General features: G+C 39.2%; 1 protein-coding gene across 1 annotated transcript in view; it reads left to right on the forward strand.

The window, feature by feature from the left end:
* CALD1 (caldesmon 1) overlaps nt 1-17,908 on the forward strand; it is a 226,826-nt gene that overhangs the window by 27,624 nt on the left and 181,294 nt on the right. The window lies entirely within an intron of this gene.

Genomic DNA, 17,908 nt, shown 5'->3' on the forward strand with positions numbered 1-17,908 from the left:
CACAATAAAGGCTGTCCGTGTCAGAGGTGCCCTGATCTCCCTGGTTTTCATGCCAAACATATCTACTGTTAAGGAAAAGGGATGGAATGACTCTCTTTTACCGGTCTACTATAGAGAGCGTCTTCTCATACTGTATTGTGGTTTGGTATGCTGGTCTGACAGCCGTGGATAGGAAAGCATTACAGAGGGTGGTGAGCACAGCACAAGACATTGTGCGCTGTCTCCTGACACCACTGGATGACATCGCCAGGGCTCGCTGCCTTGGAAGAGTGAGGAAAATTCTCAGGGACGACTCACATCCTGGATGGTATCTCTTTACTCTCCTACCATCGGGTAGGAGATATAGGAGTATAGCCAGCCGTACCAACAGGCTGAAGAACAGCTTTTATCCATGGGCTGTTAGGCTTTTGAATGGGATATAATTTTATAAACTTTATGCATGATTGACGTCAGTCCGGTGTGTTGTGCAATTAGCTCACATGGTGTAATAAGATGGAGGGTTTGTGTCACTGTAAGTTGGGGGTGGGGGCACGAAGGGAGGCTCACCCAATCTCAGTGTATACATGGTTGTACTTTGACAATAAAGGTTCCTTCAATAACGGCAGTGGATAGAATCTTGGCAGGAGTTGGTACAAGGCAAATTTGGGGCATTCTTGAAAGCTGAGATAGATTTTGTTTTGAGGTTCGATTCCTGGGAATGTTGTCTCTGGGTCTATCCCAGAAAAGGTACTGTATCTTCACATCTACAAGGGGATGGTTTGATCTCGGAAAGAGAACTTGTGAAATAATCATTTTCTATTTGGAACATCCCAGCCAAGTACAGCACTTTTCACCCTTACCCAAACCAACCAACAAGCAAAATAAAAGCAGCAATTTCTACTTGCTGACTTCAGAGAAACTCGGGGGTTGGACTTAGGAACTGAGATTGTTGGACATATGACAAGTCTCACATGTCCGATAAAGGCCCCTCGTGGCTCAGAGGTTGGTCTTTTCTGCTTGACACAGTCTGATCATCGGCTCTCTTTAAGAGATTGAGAAAAGACAAGACAAGGAGAAAGAGCTACGCCCTCCCAGTCTGGGCCCTAAGCCAGATCACTGCTAGACAAAGCTGTAGAGGCCAGGAGACAAACTTAATAAAATTGGCAACTGGAGACTAGTGTGGAGGTGTTAGTTATGCAATATCTCTGGAAGGCACATCTTTCTGGTGCCCCCTTCTATGGGGAGGGGAGTTAAAATATCTATAGGTACATTCAGCCTATTGGAAGCTTTGCATATCTACTTTACTTGTTTTCTTGCAGCAAATTGTCAGGAAAAAAAACAACCCAGCCGTTATCCGGCAGTTTGGCTTGGAAGTTAATGTCTGATTAACGATACAGTTGTAGGCTAATAACAGAATAACAGAGTTGGAAGGGACTTTGGAGATCTTCTATGGTTCTCCTGCTTGAGCAGGGGGCTGGACTAGAAGACCTCCATGGTCCCTTCCAGATTCTATTCTATTCTATTCTATTCTATTCTATTCTATTCTATTCTATTCTATTCTATTCTATTCTATTCTATTCTATTCTATTCTATTCGACTCGACTCGACTCGACTCTACTCGACTCGACTCTACTCGACTCGACTCGACTCTACTCGACTCTACTCGACTCTACTCTACTCTACTCTACTCTACTCTACTCTACTCTATTCTATTCTATTCTAATCCATTTTTCTTCTGTAGTGTAACACATCACACAATGATAGCAAGTTTGGGGAAGTCTTTTCAAGCTGCACCCAGGAGCTTCTGGAGCCTCAAGCTGGGCTTTTTAATTTTATTTTTTAGCTACGGTCATCATTTCTTGGAATTAGCTCAAGTTGAGGGTACTATATTAGACTGATTCCTCCCTGCTCTGTCTTCTTCCTTTGCAATAGATGGCATTGGATGCTTATTCTGACAGGGATAAGCTAGAGCTTATTGGGGCGTGGGGTTAAGCCATGTTCATCGAGAGGAGAAGCGGATTTATTTTCCCTTGGGAAGTCGGAATTTTGAAGAAGCTAGCCGCTATCTTTCATTCACCCACCAGATTTTGTGGGTTAAATTTTTGTCTGCAGAGAATCAGTAACATCCTTCCTTAATTGACCGACAGAACAGGAGTAAGCTTCTTTGACGTGTGAATGTTTTGGCAGAATCAGAAAGTGGAAAGATTCTGGGAGTTAAGTGGTTCTTATAATCTCTATTCACAGTCTCACACTCAAATCTGGAAAGAAAAGCCAGACTATAATCATATTCTTAAAAATAAACACACTGGATAAACTTTGTTCAGTGAAGACCTTGGCATGAGTCCAACAAACCTTATTAAGTCAAAACTCTTTTTCAGGCAAAATGTTTACTGGATTTAAAGCACTGAGATACTTGACAGACCAGAATCTGACTGCATCCGTCCATCCCTCTATCATATCCTGGGCAGGGGGGGGGGTTGTATGAAACGATCTAGATATTTTTCCGTTCTTTGTTCCTAGGAAACAGCTTTTACGTTCTGTAAAACTGTCAATATATGGAACAAAACAAGCCAAACAGCCTTAACATTCTCCGTCCTTGTATCAATAAAAGGCCAAAAATCTCAGGGGGGGGGGGAAGAAAGGAAAGTCATTTTGGCTTTTCCTCTTTGCTAAAGTGTAAATGGATAAAATGCTCAGCAGAGGTTGTATGTCCACACATGTATTTTATCTTAACAAGTGATATGCAGTGGAGAGGTTTATCAGAGAGACCTGAGGCCAACTTGGCAGAAACAAGCATTTTTGTTACAAGGTTATTTTGAGATGGATGCTGAAGTTCTTCTTAAGAGTGCCAAGTTCTAGAATGTTCTTTCTGGCCCAGAGTTGCTAGCAATAGACACTAGCTCCATGGTTCACCTCATACCAACCACCATTAAAAGTATTTCTTATAGAATAGTGTTCTTACTACTCTGAGCTTGGTTGTTTCCTTGCAGTCATTTCATTAGTCAAATTAGGTAACTCTGAGCTTGGTGATTTTCTTGCACTGCACCAATGATGTTACCTAGTTTGGCAATATCATTGGTGTTAATGTAGTTTGTTTACTCAGTATATTATAGGATCACTACCATACTATAACTCCTCCACACAAGCAAGGTTCTTGTTTCTTGGCTTTAATGTTAATTGACTGCGGTATATGTTTATTTTGGATGTGTTTATTGTTTTGAGTGTTCTTTTATGGTTTTAATTGCTTTTATAGTTTGGAATTGTAAGCCACCCAGAATCACTGGTTGAGATGGATGGCTATAGAAATTAAATAAATAAATAGTCTCATAAATTTATTAAATCTTGCCCTTTTGCCTTAAGTTCCTGCAAAATCCCTCAAATTCTGTGAACCCTTGCAAGGTGCAGCGGTGTTATAAAATATTGCCCTTTTTCTCCATTTATTTTTTAAATGTTACTCTAATTTTGAACTCCCATTTTGAGAACAGGAGTTGGCCCAGCTGCTTTGGGAAGTGTATTGCTAACTGCTGGCTTGGCTTATTGTGTGAACGTGATGACTGTGGCATAGCCAATAAAATATAGTTAAAACTAATCACCGACTAACTTTATGAGTAGAAGAAGGAGGCAAGCCTATCCGTTTTGGATTTCAAAGTTGTTTTAAAAAAAATGGTCACCTTTGCGTTAAACTTAATAATTTAATGGACTTATCCGGCCAATGTTCTTGGCCCCAATATTTGTCACTTTCTTTGGAGAATTTCTTTTTTTAACTTCCCAGTCTAGTCTATAGTCCTGGAATGTCCTGGTTTCCCATCCAAGTATTTACCACTCTGACCTGGCTTAGTATGTTCAAGATCAGCAGCTCCATTTAAGCCAGCATTTAATTCCCCCCCCCCAAAAAAAAAGAACTATTAGCTTGTCTTCCACTTGAAACTCCAAGCAGTGAAGCCTTCTGCCCTCTTACCAATATGGTGGGCAAACTTTTCACTGTGGTCAAATTTGTATGATGCAACATACCAAATAAAAATCAAACACACAGCATTATGGATACAAGGAGAGGAAGTAAATGCAGCTGCAAAATAGATTCCAGCACTTCAAGTCTGTCTCCAAAATGGCCAGGTTTCAAGGGGTCTTTTCCGTCCCAACCGTTTGGAGTCCAGTTTAAAATGTGCTTGAGATTGGTCTGAGCTGTTTTGACTATTTGCTCACTTATTTGAACATCCCAATGCTTATGAGGACAGTCCTGTTTATGTTGTTCAGTCTGGAGCTTGCAGAGAACTACCCACGTATCTCTGTTTGCTTTTTTAAAGAGCTTTTTAGGATCACTTTGCTGTTTTCTAAGATTTGTCCTGATTTCTGCAGCCCAGATCAGGTAGCTTAGTCTCTGTATTTAATTGTTCACTGAGGTTTAAAAACAAAGAGCTCATTGTACTTTCATGGAGCCCTCACAACTAAAGCTACAGCAGGTACTCTTCGACGTATGGCTACAATTAAGCCCAAATTTGTGTTGCTAAGAGAGACAGTTGTTAGGTGAAATTTATTCCATTTTACGATCTTTCTGGCCAAGCTTGTTAGGTCAGTCACTGGAGTTGTTAAGTTAGTAATATGGTTGTTAAGTGAATCTGACATCTCTGTTGACTTTCCTCGTCATAACGACGCAAAATGTGATCCCGTGACCCTGGGACACTGCAACCGTCATAAATATGAGCCAGTTGCCAAGAATCTGAATTTTGATCACGTGACCATGGGGATGCTACAACAGTCCTAAGTGTGAAAAAAGATCACTTTTTCACTGTCATTGCAACTTTGAATGGTCATTGAATGAGCCTTGGTGGAGCAGTGGGCTAATGCCTCCTTAAGTAACACCAGCTGCCTGCAATTAGTGCAGGTTCGCATCCCACCAGGCTCAAGGTTGACTCAGCCTTCCATCCTTCCGAGGTAGGTAAAATGAAGACCCAGATTGTTGGGGGCAATTAAGCTGACTTTGTAATAATGCCACTTGGGGTGTGTGTGAAAGCCCTAATAAGCAGGCATATACATAGAATGAAGGCTACTGCTAAGCTTGTAAGCCGCCCTGAGTCTTCGGAGAAGGGCGGGATAGAAAAAGGAATTAAAAAAAATTAAATGTACTGTTGTAAGTTGAGGACTACCTGTATTCTCATCCTAGATGCTTCTAGATGGAAATAGATCTTTACTCCTAATTATCTGCAAGGGAAACAGGATCACTTCGTTGTCCTGAAGTTAAGTGCAGATTCATGATCTTAGGACCTTTGCTTCTTTCCCAGTTGTGTAGCTGCTCAGCATTCAACAGGATCCTGGTTGACAAAGAAGTTGATTCCTAGCCATGCAGATCTACCAGTAGTTTGGATCATGATCCCACTAGCAACGTCTAGCAAATACTAGAGCAGTGTTTTTCAACCTTGGCAGTTTTACGATGTGTGGAAGTCTAACACCCAGATGCTGGCTGGAGAATTCTGGGAGCTGGAGTCCACACATCTGAAAGTTGCCAAGGTTGACAAACAGTTCCCTGGAGGTATGCAATCATGGCTATGTCAAAATCAAAATAAGGGGGACGTGTTATCAATTCAGTAGTGGCTGGGGAAGTCAGGAATATCCACAGGGGACTGGGTGATTAAAGTCCTTTCCTTTCTTCCACGTGTTGCCTACAGTTTGGTCATCTTAATTTTGTGTCCCCCTCCATTCTTGGAATGCCTTTAGCTGATAAATAATTGTAAGAAAAAAGAATGGAAAATTATTACAATATTGTATATCTACACACAAACACACACACACACACACACACACACACAGGGGGGGGAGGGAGGGAGGGAGGGAGGGAGGGAGGGAGGGAGGGAGGGAGGGAGAGAGAGAGAGAGAGAGAGAGAGAGAGAGAGAGAGAGAGAGAGAGAGAGAGAGAGAGAGAGAGATGCAATCCACTAGCTATAAGATCAGGCTACAGATGTTCTCAAACTTGTACATTTAGTACCTGAATTCTCTTTGCTGTTGTTGGTAGTAAGAATTATATTTTAGATGGGAGATAGGTAGAGGACAAGAAAAAGGCCAAACTTGTCTTAACTAACATGATTTTACTTTCAGGTTGTCAGGTCCAATATACACCAGGTGGAAAGTTGCATGGTTATTCCAGACTGCTGCTGGACTTTTATTAGTATTTTTAATTTTTTTCTCAGAGATTAAATCAAACCACATTTAAAATGTGCTTTTTTTTGGTAAGGTCTTGTTTTCAAATATTGTCATGTTAACTCCCCCTGTTGCCGCCACTTCAATTAATGAGGAAGGAAAATGCCAGAAGAAATAAGACACAATGAACTCCATTTACAGCAGTTATAAAATTTCCCTGGAACAGGATATATGCACAAATATCCACTGGCAAACATGCAACATACTGATATATTTAAGATTAAAAGCTTTCAGACAAAACTGGGAGTATTACTGTTTCCTTTAGCATACGATTTCAGTCCTGTGAGATTTAGACCAATATTTTATGTCCTTATCAAATATTTGGACTGATCCTCTTCTAGTATTTTTTTTGGTCTGCTTTTCTTGTTGCATTTGTTTGATTTTCCAGGATAATTTGCAAGAACAGCAGACTCGTCAACACTGCAAATGTTGATTTGGTTTCAGTGTGTGCTAATTTTATTTTACTCAGTTTGGTCAAACTCTTGGGCTTCTAAAGAAAGTGCTGGAAAATATATTTTTTGTGGGAGGAATGAAATCTCACATCTCATAATTGAATGTCTTGTATGTCTTAGGAGTCCTTGGCTCTTAACTCTGAGATAGCTTTGAAATTAGCTAAAATTTATAACAAAGGCACTCTCTAATATTTAAGGCAGAAGAATATTCCTAAGAGTGGTGATCAATCTATTTTTTATTTTCGATGCAGCTTTTGTAATTTTTAGAGCATTTGGCTGCATACCATCTTAATAAAGCTCTTTTCAAAAGGTAACATGTGGATTCTGAAAGAAACAGAATAAATAAACCCAGGTTTTGACTAAGCCCTTCTTCTCTCTGAATCTTTTCTCATCTTTTAGATCTTTAATTAGAATTTAACTAAATTCTTTGGGGAAGCATTCCAGCAAGATTCCTCAAAGAAAAAGTAATCCACATAAGTATTAAGGCCCTAAAGAAGAGTTCGACATAAAAAACAAACTTTGTTTTAATATGCTGGGATGTCAGCTTTTCATCACATAACACAACTCTAAGGGATTCCACTCCCCAGTGTATAGGTGTAACAACTGAGAATTTGGAATTGTATTAGTCAATAATCTTCATTTTCCAAGGTGGAGGAAACACATGTTAGTTTTAAAGATATTTAAAAGTGTGCTTTTCTGTTTATAATTGGATAGCTAATACTTGGTTATCATTTATTTATTTATTTATTTATTGATGGGATTTATATCCCGCCCTATCTCCCGAAGGACTCAGGGCGGCTAACAACAAAACATATAATAAGTACAGAAATCAAGATAAAAATGAAATTGAGAACATCAGTGCAGTAAATTAAAATTAGAGAATTTAAAAAATGAATTAAAAATACTAAATATAAATTAATTAAAATGCCTGTCAGTCTAGGTCAGCCTGGTGGAACAGGTGTGTTTTGAGGCCGCGGCGAAAGGATTGGAGGTTTTGGGCCATCCGAAGCTCAGGGGGGAGCTGATTCCATAGGGCTGGCGCTCCCACAGAGAAGGCCCTCCCCCTGGGGGTCGCCAGCCGACATTGCCTAGCTGACGGTACCCTGAGGAGGCCTTCTCTGTGTGAGCGTACTGGACGATGGGAATTTGTTCCCGGCAGCAGATGGTCCTGCAAGTATCCCAGACCTAAGCCATGTAGGGCTTTAAAGGTAAGCACCAGCACCTTAAATCTCACCCAGAGGGCAACTGGTAGCCAATGCAGCTCACGCAGGAGGGGTGTAATATGGGAGTATCGGGGAGCTCCCATCACAACCCGTGCAGCTGCATTCTGCACCAGCTGAAGCCTCCGGGTGGTCTTCAAGGGCAGCCCCATGTAGAGAGCATTACAGTAATCAATACGGGAGGTAACGAGTGCGTGGGTGACTGTACGTAGGGCATCTCGGTCCAAAAAGGGGCGCAATTGGTATATAAGACGAATCTGTGCAAATGTCCCCCTAGCCACGGCTCCAATGTGATCTTCAAAACTGAGTCGTGAATCTAGGAGGACATATATGTTATTGATGAAATGTTCCATGAATATTACGGTCATATTAAAAATGCACCCAAACCACTGAACTAATTTAACTATCAAATGAATCTGTCTGTCTGTCTGTCTGTCTGTCTGTCTGTCTATCTATCTATCTATCTATCTATCTATCTATCTATCTATCTATCTATCTATCTATCATCATCATCATCAACATCATCTATCATCTATTTATATCTATCATCTATCACCTTTCTAACTAATGAAGTGGTAAAGCAATGTCTGGAATATCCCATTTGAGACTGCAGGTGATTAAATGCTATTTAAATTAAATATAGTTTCATGATCAATGTAACTATCTTCTAACCTCTGGCCAAGAGCTTTACTGCTGTGGAAGGCTGAATTTTTTCTAAGTGTGTTTTGAAGGGTTCTTGCAAGTCCACATATATTTTCTAACCTATTGCCCTCCAACTGCAGTGGGATTTCCAGAATTCCTTGTCAGCATAAATTATAATTTTAGGCTATTTTGAGATCATGGAGATGGTAGATATACTGTAGATGATGCTGTTGTAATAGGTGGTCTGTAAGATCCCTTCCTATGAGTGAGATTATATTACTGACCCTGTAGAATTAAAATGACTTTCTAGAATTAGCTATAAGTTTCCAGCTGTGTCCCTGATATTTGCGTAATACATCTGTCTGTGTCTTTCACAATTAGATTCACAGATAATGTGATTAAAGTATCTGTGATAGATTTAAGACAGATTGTGTTTTTCTGCCTTAGAGGAAAGCTGTCATTTTAAGAGATGCCTAAAAGTCATCCAAATAATGCTTTCCATTTTTTTAAAAATGCCTTTGATGCTGAATTGATACACATGCACAATCCTGCCAAATACCTGATTTTTCACAGAACGATCTTTCATTGAAGAAAGACTTCTCTTACTTGCATTCTGCAAAGTTCATAGACCTCTACAGTTTATTTTAAGAGACTGGTATTTGTTTGGCATACTTTTATGTCAATTATCTAATCAGAAGCAGACATACAGCATCTTATGCAGTGAAAGGTACCAAGGAATGTCTGACACACTTCAAAGCAACAAGTAAGAGTTCAAGATCCATCATAAATGCAAGATTCCTTATGAACCTTCCCACTCCTTTCTCACTTAATTGGATTTACACACACACACACACACACACACACACACAAACGTATGTATGTATGTATGTATGTATGTATGTATGTATGTATGTATGTATATGTATATATCCAGCAGATATATTTCTTGTGGCTGAGTTGTACAGAGTGGCTTGCTGGATAGACTATTGGTTAGCTTTGCTTAAGTCAAAAGTAACATTATGAAGTGTCGCATTAATTAGTGCTAAACAAAAGGAGAATGTAAAAAAACATGAGACAGACTTAGAAGAACTGGAGAGACAACATCAAGGACACACTACAACAACATCAATTAACAAAGGTTGAGGTGGAAGAAGAAGAAGAAGAAGAAGAGGAAGAAGAAGAAGAAGAAGAAGAAGAAGAAGAAGAAGAAGAAGAAGAAGAAGAAGAAGAAGAAGAAGAAGAAGAAGAAGAAGAAGAAGAAGAAGAAGAAGAGCTAATTTGAGAACAAAAGGCATTTGTTTTTCTACAGAAAATAAAGTAATAAGAAGCTCAGGGTCTTATACTAAAGAATTTACAGCTATGGGGTTCAAATACCTTACATCAGTGTTTTTCAACCTTGGCAACCTGAAGATGTACGGATTTCAACTCCCATAATTCCCCAGCCAGCCATGTCCATACATGAAGTCCAATTTGCAAAAGTTGAGAAACACTGCCTTACATGCTTATGACATCATATGAGTTTAGCGCAGGAGGGAGCTAGCTGGGTACCTTAGGATAGGTTAGGATAGGATAGGATAGGATAGGATAGACAGACAGACAGATAGATAGAATGTGCCATCAAAGTTGGGGTCATATGGCACAAGCAACCACTTGGCTCTTGTAATGATGTTCTTAGCACTAACCATTCACCGTGGTTGCTTATTGGTCACTAAACCATATGTCTTCACATGTCACTTTGCTTATCTGTCTCTAACTTCCAAATTTTCTCAGCTTGATTTCTCCCAGTGTTTTGGATTGAATAATTTCAGTCACATGCCGAAGGCCAACTTTGAGGGTTAGAAATAGCAAGGAGAGAGTTGTAGAACCAAAAGGTCCAGTTTACTTCCTAAAGCATCAGGCCCCTGAAAGTCTTGTCACTAAAACAAAGTTTTTGATCCCTGGTGGCACAGAGGTTAGAATGCAGTATTGCAGACAAACTTTGTCCAAAGCATGGAGTTCGATCCTGATGGAGCTCATGGTTGATTCAGCCTTCCATCATTCCGAGGTCAATAAAATGAGGACCCAGATTGTTGGGGGCAACATGTCAACATTGTAAACCATCCAAAGAGTTCTGTAAAGGGCTATGGGGCAGTATATAAGTCTAAGTGCTAATGCTATTTATATGACAAATGGGAAAAAATTACCAAGTCTAATAATAAGGCTAACTGCAACTAGTTAAATAAACATTTATTGCATTTATGTTTAAATTAAACTGGATTTATTTATGAAACAAATTTAGATGGCTAAGCAACAAATGCACAATGATTTTAGACTAATACCCAAGATTATGTTGTGAACTTTATGGCAGAACAGGGATTTGAACCTGGATCTTCCTGATTTTGATATAATGTGCTATCTTACCAGTCCCATCTGTTTTAAAAACTGTCCCAAATTAAGCTGCCTTAGTAAATATTAGCTCTTTCCATGCTGCTACTTTTCAAAGCATCCAACTGCAATTTTCATAATTCTCAGCCATCGAAGACTTTGGCCATAATTCCAACCAGCACATCTAGACAATTGATGAAAGCTGGAACTACTTACCAAACAATAAGCTGTATGTTAAGACGTACTTTGTGATACTTTTGGAAAAAGGGCTAATTTGAGGAGTTGGGGTGTATGGGAGGTGTTGGGTTAAGGGATAGACAAAGCATCTGGAATAAGGGAGAATTAAGTACGTTATTACTGTTTTCCCATAGTACCTGGAATGAACTAGTTGCTTCCAGTCCTCTCACTTTCATCATACAGGTAATCCTTGACTTACAACAGTTCATTTAGTGACTGTTAAGTTACAACGGCCCTGAAAAAAGTGACTTATGACCATTTTTGAAACTTACGACCGTTGCAGCATTCGCATAGTCACATGATCAAAATTTAGACACTTGGCAACTGACTCATATTTGCAGTGTCACAGGGTCATGTGATCAACTTCTGTGAACTTCTGTCAAGGAAAGTCAATGGGGAAGCCTGATTCACTTAACAATCATGTTACTAAAGAAATGTTGGGCTCAATTATGGTCGTAAGTCAAGGACTACCTGTATTAATAGGAGAAGTATCTAACATAGTTATTTTGTGAATAACATTTGCTGAAGAAGTCATGAGAATTTCAGAAGATACTCCCAGAGCTGTCATGCTGCACTTATCCGTTGTCTCCTTTTCACTGGAATAGATTCAATTATGAGAACGTTCTTGCTACTCTGGAGTCCTTGGGTGTTTGGAATTCCATTTCTTATCATGCAAGGTAAATTCAATTGGAAATAACACAATGTTCTTTTGTGGAGGAGGAAGGGATATTTTCACCCTCAGGGGCAAAAGGAGTGTCTGTGATCTAGGATTGTATTTCTTACTTTTAGTAGTATATCTCAAAAATCAGCAGGAACCTGATCATAGGGATGTTACAAAAGAAGAAAAACAAGGCAACTCGTCATGGCGCCTTGGAATATGGAAAATTCCAAGAATAGTTTGGCTTCCATGTTGACAAAAAGAAAGTTGCTTTTGGCCAGAAATGAAACTCAATAAAACCAAGGAATTGTCCACGCCACGTCTCTTCTTTAAAGAAGCAAAATTCTATCTTCTGTTGGACCGCATTGTGGGTAAAATTCAATATGATAAGGGGAGATTTATGTCACGCTTGGTCTTCCTTTCAGATCATAGGAGCCAGAGGATTTATTAGTTCCATTTATAGGCAGGCTTTCTTACTACATCAGATCCAGAGAAAATGTCACAGCCACAAAAGGAAGGAAGAAGAGGAAAGGGTGATAGAAGGAGTACATGCTGTCTTAGGAAGAGGAACAAAAGAAAGTTATATTGCTTCTTATTTAAGGCAGGGTGTTGATGAAGGACAGAGCTGAGTTGTACCATATTCCTCAGAGCTTTGCTCCCCAAATTATCCTCATCTGCAATTCATTGGGAAATAATAATAATAATAATAATAATAATAATAATAATAATAATAATAATAATAATAATAATAATAATAATAATAATAATAAAGTTGGAAGGGACCTTGGAGGTCATCTAGTCCAACCCCCTGCTCAGGCAGGAAACCTTATACCATTTCAGACAAATGGCTGTCCAGTCTCTTCTTAAAAACCTCCAGTGTTGGAGCATTCACCACCTCTGGAGGCAGGTTGTTCCACTGGTTAATTGTTCTAACTGTCAGGAAGTTTCTCCTTAGTTCTAGGTTGCTTCTCTCCTTGACTAGTTTCCATCCGTTGCTTCTTGTCCTGCTTTCAGGTGCTTTGGAGAATAGCTTGGCTCCCTCTTCTTTGTGGCAGCCCCTGAGATATTGGGTCACTGCTATCATGTCACCCCTCACCCTTCTCTTCATTAAACTACACATACCCAATTCCAGCAACCGTTCCCTATATGTTTTAGCCTCCAGCCCCCTAATCATCTTTGTTGCTCTTCTCTGTACCCTTTCTAGAGTCTCGACATCTTTTTTACATCGTGGTGACCAAAACTGGATGCAGTATTCCAGGTGTGGCCTTACCAAAGCATTGTAAAGTGGTATTAGTACTTCACTTGATCTTGATTCTATCCCTCTGTTAATGTAGCCTAGCACTGTGTTGGCTTTTTTGGCAGCTGCATCACACTGCTGGCTCATATTGAAGTGATTGTCTACTAAGACTCCGAGATCCCTCTCACAGTTACTACTATTGAGCAAGGTACCACCTATACTATACCTATGCATTTGATTTTTCCTGCCTAAATGTAGAACCTTACTTTTTTCACCATTGAATTTCATTTTGTTAGATAGTGCCCAGTGTTCGAGTCTGTCCAGATCCTTCTGTATCTTAAGCCTATCTTCTGGAGTATTGGCTATTCCTGCCAGCTTGGTGTTGTCTGCAAATTTGATGAGTTCCCCATCTATCCCCTCATCCAAATCATTAATGAAGATATTGAAGAGCACTGGGCCCAGAACAGAGCCCTGGGGCACCCCACTACACACTTCCTTCCATGTAGATGCGGTTCCATTGAGGACCACACACTGAGTACGGCCTGTCAGCCAGCTACGAATCCATCTGGTGGTAATGCTATCTAACCCACATTTTTCTATCTTATCAAGTAGTAGGTTGTGATCTACTTTATCAAATGCCTTACTGAAGTCCAAGTAAATTATATCTACAGCATTCCTCTGGTCCACTAGTTTTGTCACTTGGTCAAAGAATGTAATAAGATTTGTCTGGCATGATCTGTTTTTGACAAACCCATGTTGACTTTTAGTGATGACTTTGTTTGCATCAAGGTGTTCACTGATTTGTTGTTTGATTATCTTTTCCAGAATCTTCCCAGGTATTGAGGTCAGGCTGATAGGTCTGTAGTTTCCTGGATCTATTTTTTCCCTTTTTTGAAGATGGGAACTACATCAGCTCTCTTCCAGTCCTCTGGTAGTTCCCCAGTGCTCCAGGATCTTTGAAAAATATAGTTCAGTGGTTCTGAGATCACGTCTGACAGTTCCTTCAGAACTTTGGGGTGTAATCCATCTGGTCCTGGTGGACCTGGTGTATTATTTTTCTGTACTGGATTCTGACCTACAGTAATCAATGGTTTCTATAGTCATGATTACTTGAATAAACCATAACTGGTTGGTATCACATGTAGTTCTAAGCCAGCAGTGTTCCTGAGGCCACATGTAACCATTATATCCCTATCTATCTATCTATCTATCTATCTATCTATCTATCTATCTATCTATCTATCTATCTATCTATCTATCTATCTATCTATCTATCTATCTATCTATCTATCTATTCTCTCTCTCCATCCTATATTGAATCAATATGAAACAATGCAATCAACTACATTCTATTAATTTTCTATTAATTTGATTGGAATTTCAAATCTATTTCAGTGAAAGGATTTTCCCCATGGCTTTGCCTAATTTTGGGGCACATGCAGTGGTGGGATTCAGGCCGTTTGCACCAGTTTGGCAGAACCGGTAGCTAATTTTTTGTTGCCCAGGCTCAGAATGGACTTCCGGAACTAGCATCCACATAGAGAACCAGTTGTTCACCTATTTGAATCCCACCACTGGGCACATGGCACCCAGCACACCATCCAATATCAACTGCGATCCTCATCCTGAAAATACTTGTACTCCCTTGTCCCAAAGGTGCTTTTCCAAAAGGCAATTAAACTTTTTTGGGGTTTTTTCCTTGAAAACATTTCACTTCTCATCTAAGAAGCTTCTTCAGTTCTTGGATGAGAAGCAAAATGTTTTCAAGGATAAAACCAAGGAAACCCAGTTGCCTTTTGGTAAAGCCCCTTTGGGACAACCATGACCTGGATGACTGAGAATCTCCACAGACATTTGTACTCCTTTGCTATGAACTGTGGTTTCCAAATTCCGATGGCTGCTTAGCACACTATGCTTTAACACTCTTGTGCAAGGTCACAAAGAACCTGATTTTGCCAACGGGCCTGGGAAACCCAGATTGGCCTGGAGTCCATCAAGTGGCTTGTTTGATTGATTTGTTGTCACCAGCTGGCTGTGAGGGAGGGTATAATTGTTTTTACTGTTTGAATATTGTGTTTTTTAAATATTTTTTGCAAGCCACCAAGAGTCACTGAGAGTGAGTGAGAAAACCTATAAATAAATATTTTTTTTTTGAAAATGGTAAGAAAAAAACCCAAACAAATCCATATTATGGCCTACCAATATTTCACCTTAATTTCTCTTGCAAATTAGTACATTGATAAAATTAATACATTGATATGCAGTTCCATACAATTCATCAAACCTGCAACCTCAGTGAACAACGTGGTATCATCTCCATACAAATGAATATACAATGTACATCCATATTTTCAACTAGAAAACTTTTTTTTTACATTTTTCCATAAATAATCAAGAGGACATCATATACCCTCCTTGCTCAAGGTTGATCCATTTGCCAAATATTCTAGTGATTCTCACAGATGCTTTGCAGATTATTTACTGCTCTTATCACATTCACCAACCACCTTCTATTCCAGATTCATACAAGAAATTCCATAGTTCAAGTTCATTCACTTTATTATAAGCTTTCTCTAAATCAGCAAACACACAATAAACTTTTTTTCCACATTTGTACATTTCTCAAGGACTAGCTGAAAAGCAAAACTTGGATCTGCACACTCCTGCCTGGAATAAGGCCATGTTGTGTTTTCCAAATTTTTCTCATTGTCATCTCATATGTTTTTGTTCAAATTCTGGCAAACATCTTCCCAAGCACACTTAATTTATTCCCCTGTAATTTTTGCATTCACTCCTGCCACCTTTTCCTTTGTGTAAGAGAACAATAACAGCATTTCTTTAGTAGTCAGGCACTGATGCAACCTTCATACTCTACTGCATATGCATGAAACACAGCTGCTCCATAAGCAAATCACATTCACAATTTAAAATTTTCCAGTTACAGTTGACACCTGCAACCTTTCCATTATTCGACAAGGATTTTTACACCATTTTCTACTTCTTTTTAATCTGGTTTTTAGTAAAAACAATTTCATTCTTTTTTTTTGTTCCCACATAGATCTCTAAAACGTATGTAGTCCTTTTTAAAATTCAATTATTCCATTGTTGTTTAACCCTTTTCATCTACGTACTAACCATTTTTTAATTGCTGACAAATACTACTTTCAATATTCTCTTTTAATGTTAACCATTGCTTGCTCTCTCTGCATAGAATGTCTTGCAAAATTTTTCCCCCTGTTAAAAATATTATTAATTTATTTAAAAGACTTGTATGGCTGTCTGCCTCAGAACCACAACTCTGAGTGGCTTATAACCATTAGCAAGAGCAAGAGCACTTAGCTTTATATACTGCTTCACAGTGCTTTACAGCCCTCTCTAAACAGTTTACAGAGTCAGCATATTGTCTCCAACAATCTGGGCCCTCATTTTACCAACCTCGGAAGGATGGAAGGCTGAGTCAACCTTGAGCCGGTCAGGATTGAACTGCTGGCAGTCGGCAGAATTAGCTTGCAATACTGCATTCTAACTACTACGCCACCAAGGCTCTTAACAATATTTATTAAAAAGAATATTGTTGTTCCAAGTCTCATTTTTTGCAGCAGTCATTTTCTGATATGGATTTCCTCTCTCCACAACCTCTTCTACTTCATCGCTTCCCCAACCATCCTTTTTCATACTGTCCATTAGTATATCTCCACACACTTCTTTTTTTATTGAAAAGTTTTTCAATACATTTTATCTTTAACAAAACAACCCCTCCCCACCCCCTCCCCCCCTTCCCAACCCAACCCAACCCTCCCCCCCTCCCCTTCCCCCCTCCCCGACTTTCCAGAGCTAAATACAAGGTATAAAAGTAAAAAACAATCATAAACTACCATATGCTAACAACAATAAACTATTAGGTCTATCGCACTTTAGCTCTTATAAAATGACTACAAGCAATATAAATGTCCCATCAATACTTATTCAAATGCTAAATGAAACTTTTTAGTCCCATATTTATTCTGGATGTAATCAATCCATTTTTTCCACTCCACGATATATCATTGTTGCGAATGGTCTTTCAAATACGCCGAAATCTTTGCCATTTCCGCCAGGTTAGAAACTTTTAAAGTCCATTCCTCTATAGTCGGCAGTTCTTCCTTCTTCCAGTATTGCCCTATTAAAAGTCTTGCTGCCGTAATTAAGTTAAACATCAACTTAGTGTCTACAACAGTAGTATCAGTAATAATGCCCAATAAAAACAATTGCGGACAAAACTTTATCCTTTTCTTAAATATCTTCTGCATATTCCACCAGATAGTATATCTCCACACACTTCTATGGCACTCAGTATTTGCTTTTCATTCTGCTCTCAGTAGCTTCTGCAACATCTAATGGTTCTTTATAGTGAGCTGGACGTAGGCTGTCTCTAAATAAATGGTAATAAGAATACGGACAGCCTGTATTTGAAGTCCATGTCCTACATCCAGCTCCCTCTAAAGAACCATAAGAAGAAAGATGAAAGAGTAGATGCTTTGAAGGACACCAGGCTGAAACACAGTGGCCACTTGGCTACAGTTTTCCCACAGTAATCAGACATATTGGCCTCTTCCTGAAACATGTTTGGGCCAATGGAGAGAGTAATAAATGTATGAAAACCAAAAAAGGCTTAAATGATTTAGTCTACTAGTCTTGATGGTGAGGGTTAAATCCAAACCCAAATTAATCTCAGTCATAAATAGGACCAAAGATCAATTAGATCAATCAGGTCAATGACAACCCAATTGGGCTTAGCATTTGCTACCAGAACTCCAGTAAGATTTGGCTGATTAGTGACTGCAATAAGCATATTGCAGGAATTATATTTTAATGTAAGCAATTTGCTTAAATGTGCATCTCGCATATAAAATATCATAATATTTTCCATATCTTGGATTTAAAAAAC

This window comes from Vipera berus, assembly GCF_964194415.1.
Source record: "Vipera berus genome assembly, chromosome: 6".
In the NCBI taxonomy this organism is placed as follows: Eukaryota; Metazoa; Chordata; class Lepidosauria; order Squamata; family Viperidae; genus Vipera; species Vipera berus.